This window comes from Anomaloglossus baeobatrachus, chromosome 4, assembly GCF_048569485.1.
Source record: "Anomaloglossus baeobatrachus isolate aAnoBae1 chromosome 4, aAnoBae1.hap1, whole genome shotgun sequence".
NCBI lineage: Eukaryota > Metazoa > Chordata > Amphibia > Anura > Aromobatidae > Anomaloglossus > Anomaloglossus baeobatrachus.
This window is the reverse complement of record NC_134356.1, coordinates 37,411,386-37,418,321: the sequence shown is the minus strand read 5'-3', so window position 1 is coordinate 37,418,321 and position 6,936 is coordinate 37,411,386. Positions and strand designations below refer to the sequence as shown.

The window sequence follows — 6,936 nt, the reverse complement described above, 5'->3', positions numbered from 1 at the left end:
GTCGCTGCTAAGTCACCATTTTCTGTGACGTAGCAGTGATGTCCCGTCGCTGTCGCTGTGTGTGACATCCAGCTACGACCTGGCCCCTGCTGTGAGGTCGCCGGTCGTTGCTGAATGTTCTGCTTCATTTTTTGCTCGTCGCTCTCCCGCTGTGAAGCACACATTGCTGTGTGTGACAGCGAGAGAGCGACGAACTTAAGTGAGCAGGGAGCCGGCATCTGGCAGCCTGGGGTAAGCTTTAACCATGGTAAACATCGGGTAACCAAGAAGCCCTTTCCTTGGTTACCCGATATTTACCTTAGTTACTAGCATCCGCAGCTCTCAGGCTGCCAGTGCCGGCTCCCTGCTCTCCTAGCCAGAGTACAAATCGGGTTAATTACCCGATGTGTACTTGAGCTACGTGTGCAGGGAGCCAGCGCTAAGCGGTGTGCTCTCAGGCTGTCAGTGCCGGCTCCCTGCTCCCTGCACACGTAGTTGGAGTACACATCGGGTAATTAACCCGATGTGTACTCTGGCTAGCAGAGCAGGGAGCCGGCACTGGCAGCGTGAGAGCGGCGGACGCTAGTAACTAAGGTAAATATCGGGTAACCAAGAGAAGTGCTTTCCTTGGTTACCCGATATTTACCTTAGTTACCAGCGCAGCATCGCTTCCACGCGTCGCTGCTGGCTGGGGGCTGGTCACTAGTCGCTGGTGAGATCTGTCTGTTTGACAGCTCACCAGCGACCATGTAACGATGCAGCAGCGATCCTGATAAGGTCAGGTCGCCCGTCGTTATCGCTGCTGCGTCGCTATGTGGGACCCCAGCTTTAGTCTGCTTGTCTTCAGCAAACTGTGAGTTTTCATGTGTATCATCTTTAGATGAGGCTTCCTTTTGGGACAACAGTCGTACAGGTCAATGATGAGCTAGCATGCTCAGCACTGCTCGGTACTCGATTAAGCAACGGAGTGCTCAGGTACGCGCATTGCTCGACCGAGTATCGCGGGTGAGGAGATCTGTCATTTGTGAAACATCAAACACAAGGCCCAGGCTCGCTTCGCTGAATGATGATGAAAAACAACGTAATGAGCACTCGAGCATCATAGTGTTCACTCATCATTTTGAGTACTGAACATTGTACTAGTGCAGAGCAAGGTGATGCAGTGTGTGGCATATAGTCTGAGCAGCGACAGGTGGACCCCTGTACCCCCTGTAACCCCTGGTTACCCCTGTAACCTCTGCAGCAATGCTGGTAGCACTCATGCATCTATTTTGAAAGACAACCCCTGGATATGATCCTGAGCTTGTGCACTTAACTTCTTTGGTCGACCATGTTGAGGCCTGTTCTGAGTGGAACCTGTCTTGTTAAACCGCTGTATGGTCTTGGCCACCACATTGTCAAGATGTTGGAAATCTTATAGCCTCGGCCATCTTTATGTCAAGCAACAATTCTTTTTTTCAGATCCTCAGAAAATTATTTGCCATGAGGAGCCATGTTGAGCTTCCAGTGACCAGTATGAGAGAGTGTGTGAGAGATAACACCAAATTTAACACCCCTGCTCCCCATTCACACCTGAGACCTGGTAACACTAATGAGTCACATGACACCGGGGAGGGAAAATGGCTAATTGGGCACAATTTGGCCATTTTCACTTAGGGGTGTACTGACTTTTCTTGGCAGCGGTTTAGACATTAATGGCTGTGTGCTGAGTTATTTAGAGGACACAAAGTGTCAGATATGCAGTGTTGTCCCATGAAAAGATATCAACAAAATATTTACAAAAATGTAAGTGGTGTACTCACTTTTGTGATATACTGTATGTATGTATATTCCAAATCTTTGGGAATTCCATGTTTCTGAACCCATCAGGCTGCCCAAATCAAATTTTGGGAGATTCTCTCAATTAGTTAAAGTATATATCCAAGACTATAGAGATAACAACTCTATGAAAGTTGCCTCCTATTAAAAAAAGGGAAAATACCTTTAAAATTCTACCCCATTTCTGCTTTGCCAGCCTATTTGGAACCCAACCAATCCATGTTTTGAAGGTGACGTGGTGAAGTCACCATGATGAAGATTCATGATGATTGTGTCATGACCATGGAAGCAAATCAATGATGTAACCATAGATAAAATGTCCCATATTTCAGACATTATAAGTATGTTCCATTAAAATGATAGCATGGAGACTGTAGTATTCACCAAACTAAACTTCTCATCAGTATAGAAATAAGGTTCTGACTACAAACAGCTAGCTAATCCCACAGAATACTAATAGTAATCATCATTAATTACTTATTAATCTAATTATTTTACACACAATAAATCCAAATAATTTGTAATTCAAATGTAAATATCATAAAGTAAGAGTATTATAATTAGGTATATTTCTGGGGTAGTTGTGGACCCCATCACTGTACCATATTGAGGATTAGTACATAAAACACCTTTGCTTAACCTGTTAAAATATCACATGATTTTTTTATTTAGAAAAATGTTAAATGGCAGATAGATAGCTAGATAGAGCTTGACAAAGGCTCACTTGCTATTGAGCTAGGTAAAATATATCTTTGTACCGTGTTAGCCAGTAAAGATGAAAAAATTGTTTAAAAGAACTGAGAGTCCTCAGTGGTTGATACCTTTTAAAGGCTAACTGAAAAGATGAGCTTGCTATATATTACTATCTTTTGAGTTAGCCATTAAAAGGTATCAACCACTGAGGACTCTCAGTTCTTTTAAACAATTTTTGCTATTAAGCTGAAACATTCCCACCTGTTCACATAGGCCAATAAATACACCAGGGCATTGCTATTGAGCGCTACCCACTTTTTTTTCTATGTGTATGTAACATAGGTTGGTGGATTGCTTATGCTGCTCCATTTTTGTTTAGCTTGTTAGCTAGATAGATACCATAAATCCCATAAAGTAAGAGTGTCTTAATTAGCTATACTTCTGGAATTCAATGGGGTGGTTGTGGACCCCATTACTGTACCATATTGAAGACTAATACATACTGTAAACACCCTTGCATAAGCTGTTAAAACATCACATCATTTTTTATTTAGAAAAATGTTAAATGGCTGATAGATAAATGGATAGATAGATAGATAATAGATCTTCATGCATTAATTTAATAGTGTATTAAGTACTTAAATTATGATTTTATTTTTTTTTTAACAAAAAGTTCTAACACTAATTTGCTAAATTCTTAGTTATTGGTAGCACGTAAACCAGCCATATGCTAGAATCCCTCCTTACAGTGTCTCAGAACATAGGATCAGGCAAGCTGAAATCAAACATGCCCAATCTTGCTTTCTTTGACATTTGCCATGCCTCTTACACAGAAAAGTGTTCACCAGTCTCATCGATACAGACCACTTTTATCCTGTATGTAGCCAGTTTTATTTCGCATGGTGTAAACCCATGCAGGTTTATGGTAATGCATCGCCCTCTGGTGGCCGAACTCTGTAAACTATTACATGTATCTGTAATTTTAAATTTATTTTCTTTTTTTCAGGACAAAAATCCAGTCTTCACTGAGTCACCTGATCAAAGATTTTTCATTGTGCACAAAGGACACTTCAGGGGATGAAGAGTGTCTGCGACATCAGCTTTGTTTGTTTCTCATGGACTACTTAATTTATGTTTAATTTATTGGGATATTCCACTACCGTGAATTATTTTTCGATTATTTATATATCAAGACGTACCTCGCCTTTTAATTTATGGAAATTGTAATTTATTAAATCTTTTTAGGTGCCATTTTTCTTCACGCAGATTTTTTTTTTCACGGTTCGGTTTATTTTCACATTTGATCACTGTTCTCTCTAATTAAAAGTAAATATTGAAAACATTCATTGTTTAGGGGCTTATTTTTACTCTTCGGGTAGCAGACGGATCCAGGGTGTATTGTCCATAGTGGTCACAATGGTGAGCAGCCTAATCTGAGGGGAAATACATTATGTTTGATATATATTAGCTGTAGTACCCGGCATTGCCCGAGATAGTAACTAAGTGTCTCTCTGTCTCTCTCTGTTCCTCTCTCTGTCTGCCTCTCTGTCTGTCTATCTGTTTGTCTGTGCCTGTCTTTGTCTGTCTCTGTCTCTCTTTCTCTCTGTCTCTTTCTGTCTCTATGTCTGTCTCTGTCTGTCTGTTTCTGTCTGTCTTTCTCTGTCTGTCTGTTTCTGTCTCTTTCTCTCTGTCTCTGTCTGTCTCTCTCTACCTCTGTCTCTGTTATCTCTGTCTTTCTCTCTCTTTCCGTCTCTCTGCCTGTCTGTGTCTGTTCGTCTCTGCCTGTCTCTTTCCCTGTATGTCTCTCTCTGTCTCTCACTCTCTCTTTCTCTCTGTCTGTCTGTTTCTTTGTCTTTTTATCTGTCTTTCTTTCTGTCTCTCTCTTGCTGTCTCTCTGTTTGTCTCTGTCTCCCTGTCTGTCTCTCTCACTGTCTGTCTCTCCATCTCTATCTGTCTGTCTCTCTATCCATCTCTGTACCAATATCATATTACCTCACACATAAGCTTCTTATACTAACAATATCCTTCGTTGCCTATAGCAGCCAATCACAGCTCCTATTAATGACCTGTGGCTCCCAGGTCCATTGACTTTAATGGAGGCAGGTTTTTTAGCGAATAACTGTAAAGCACGGGGTTAAATTTTCCCCCTCAAAACATAGTCTATGATGTTCCCTGAGTCACATGAGGCATCTGTGGAAAAGTTTGTAATTGTAAATGTGTCAGTGTGGATTCCTTACACACACACATACATACATACATACATATACATACATACACACATACATACACACACACACACATACACACACACAGACATACACACACATACATACACACACACACACACACGCACACACACAGACATACACACACACATACACACACACAGACATACACACACATACATACACACATACATACACACGCACACACATACATACATACACACATACACACACACACATACGCACATGCATACACACACACACATACATACACACATACATACACATACACACACATACATACACACACACGCACATACACACATACATACACACACGTACACACATACATACACACACATACACACATACATACACACACATACACACATACATACACATACACACACATACATACACACATACATACACACACACATACACACACACATTCATACACATACATACACACACACATACACACAGACATACACATACATACATACACACACACACGCACACACATACACACATACATACACACACATACACACATGCATACACACTTACACACATACACACACACATACTGTACATACACACACACACGCACACACACACACACACACACACACACATACATACACTCAGCTTTATATATTAGATTAAACAGTTATTATGTTGCAGTCTTGTTCTGGGAAAACACTAATCAAACAGATGATGAGCATTCTTAAAGGGGTTATTCCCATATTAATAAATGGGTATTATCGGATTGTGCTTGTAATTAGAAGCAATTTTGTAATTTACTGTTTATTAAAATTTTCAGTGGTTCTTGAGATATTAACACTTTTTCTTTTGTTTGCTACTTGTTGCCTTGGAAACCGACCACCGCTGGTAGACAGCAGAACGTTTTCAGTGCTCACAAACTCTTTTTATATTGAGCTTCTAACTTTTTTGAAGCTGGTTAGGATCATGGCAGCACACTACCTCTTAATCCTACCCAGCTTCAGCGCAGTGCTTACAAGCTAGACAACAACAGTGGTCGGTCTCCTAGGCAACCAGCTGTAAACAAAAGAAAAGTGTTAATATCTCAAGAACAGCTGCACATTTTAATAAGCAGTAAATGGCAAAAGTGCTTGTTTTTACAAGCTCTATCTGACAATATCCATCTATAAAGATGGAAACAACTAAAAAAAAAAAGAATTAACGAAAATTAAAAAAATAACTCGATCAGCAGAGCCTACCTACATCTATTTTTATTAGTTTCTAGTTTGTCGTATCATACTTAAAACATAAAACATATAAAGAAATCTTCTTTACCTGTCTCCTATGTATGGCTGAAAGACAAGTGGCTGCAGCAGGATCCTCCCCCCTCGGTTTTGCTCAGAATAAATAAGTACACTCCCTTTGAAAAGTTAGATTTTAATCAACGTATAACTGAACGTAAGAACAATTTTCCAAATGTTGACAAGACTGAGATGTATTGAATATTCTTTGTAACCCATAACATGAAAGTAAGGTTAGTAATATAACTTATATTTTAAAATCTTCAGTTTTACTCCAAGAACTTGATGTAAAAATGAGTACACCCCACATACAAAACTACTACATCTTGTAAAATTAATGAACTCCATGATTAAAACATCCGTCACATGCTATATATACCTTACATGAGAAACATGATTTCTGTATTCTGCCATGTATAGTAAAAAATACAAGAAACTCTGGGAATAAACATTAGGCGCACAGCGCCATCTACTGGTCAAACCTCGTAGTGCAGAACTCCAACCAGAAAGTGTCCACCAATAAAGATATCAGTTTTATTACAACAGGGGTAGGAAATCAGTTTTCATGAGAGCCACATGACTGTCATATTATGGCCCCCAAAAAAGTAGGATCCGCCCACCACAGTACGATCCCCGACAGCCCCCCACAGTATAATTTACTGATTTTACTGCTCCTGTTATTCAGCACTTGACCAACAGCTGCCCCCAAACCAGAAGCCCTAACTATCCCAAAACACAGTATACAGGGCCGTATTTGGCATTCATGCTGCCCTAGGCACTTTAAGTTTTAACGCCCCCTACTGGTAAGGCTGCTTTCACACTTGTGTTGTTTTGCATCCGTCACAATCAGTTGTGTGACTTATGCAACGGATGCGTTGCAGTTAGTGGCACCACTGATGTGACTGATGCTGCAAAACAACAATCCGTTGTTTTTT

General features: G+C 40.4%; 1 protein-coding gene across 2 annotated transcripts in view; it reads left to right on the top strand.

Moving 5' to 3' along the window:
* The window catches only part of LOC142303107 (potassium voltage-gated channel subfamily A member 1-like), a 154,471-nt gene extending 150,639 nt beyond the window's left edge, over window positions 1–3,832 (top strand). Inside the window, exon 3 of one of the 2 annotated variants that reach the window (XM_075344247.1) lies at window positions 3,497–3,832. The gene's annotated coding sequence lies outside the window, so the exon portion shown is untranslated. Of the gene's footprint in view, window positions 1–1,993; window positions 2,124–3,496 lie in introns of those variants that run through there. The other variant, XM_075344248.1, reaches the window with a different exon arrangement.
* Window positions 3,833–6,936: the final 3,104 nt, after the last annotated feature.